This window comes from Podospora anserina, chromosome 2, assembly GCF_000226545.1.
Source record: "Podospora anserina S mat+ genomic DNA chromosome 2, supercontig 3".
Classification (NCBI taxonomy): Eukaryota; Fungi; Ascomycota; class Sordariomycetes; order Sordariales; family Podosporaceae; genus Podospora; species Podospora anserina.
Window position 1 is genome coordinate 246438 of NW_001914831.1, and position 902 is coordinate 247339.

Genomic DNA, 902 nt, shown 5'->3' on the forward strand with positions numbered 1-902 from the left:
TTGGCGAGTCGTATCCCCGTTCACAATTAAATTCCGTTATTTTATTTACTTTTATTTTATAAAATAAAACTATTATTTAAAAAACTTTTAACCTTTTTAAAATCTTAATAACTTCCTTCCTAAATTTTAATCCGCTATCCACCACTATAATTAAAGAGTAACCCTATCTAAAAATAATATCGTATAGGATAAAATTTTTAATTTTAGAAACCTTACTTAAGCTTAAGACCTTCGTTTTTAAATACTTAATTAAGTTATTCCTTACTTTTAAAAAATAAATTTTTTTCCTAAAACCATTAATAAAAACTAAACGTTTAAATACTACTTTATAAATAAAGTAATTAAAAGTTTAATATATAAATACTAATCCTTTTAACGCTTCGGGCTTTATTATTAATATTATTTATATATTTTAATTTAAGCCTCGACGTTAATATATATACCTTTCTAATAATAGTTTTTTATTATTTAGGTATAGGTAATTTCTTATCCTTTATAGCCTATTTCGTTATAATATATATTAAAGATTTTTTTCCGTTCGATTAAAGGGTTAATAATTTTTTTAGGAGGAAAGCCTTCTTTATTTAATTTAAAAAATAAAATTTTGTTTTCGAAAATTATTTTTAAAACATTATTTTTAATAGTTTAAACGTTAAACCTCGTTTTAGCCCTTAGCTCCGTACTAATTATAAGGAATTCGGCGATAATATAAAAGTAAGGAAACTATAATCTATTTAAATAGAGGCCTTATTTAATAACTTTTTTTTTTTTTTTTAATATTTGCTCGCTAAATACTTACTTTTTAAATATCGTTTTTCTAGATCCTTACGTTAACCTTATTATTAATATTTAAATTTTAATTTTTTCTTTTTTAAATTAAAAGGGGCTAGGTAGTTTTTTCG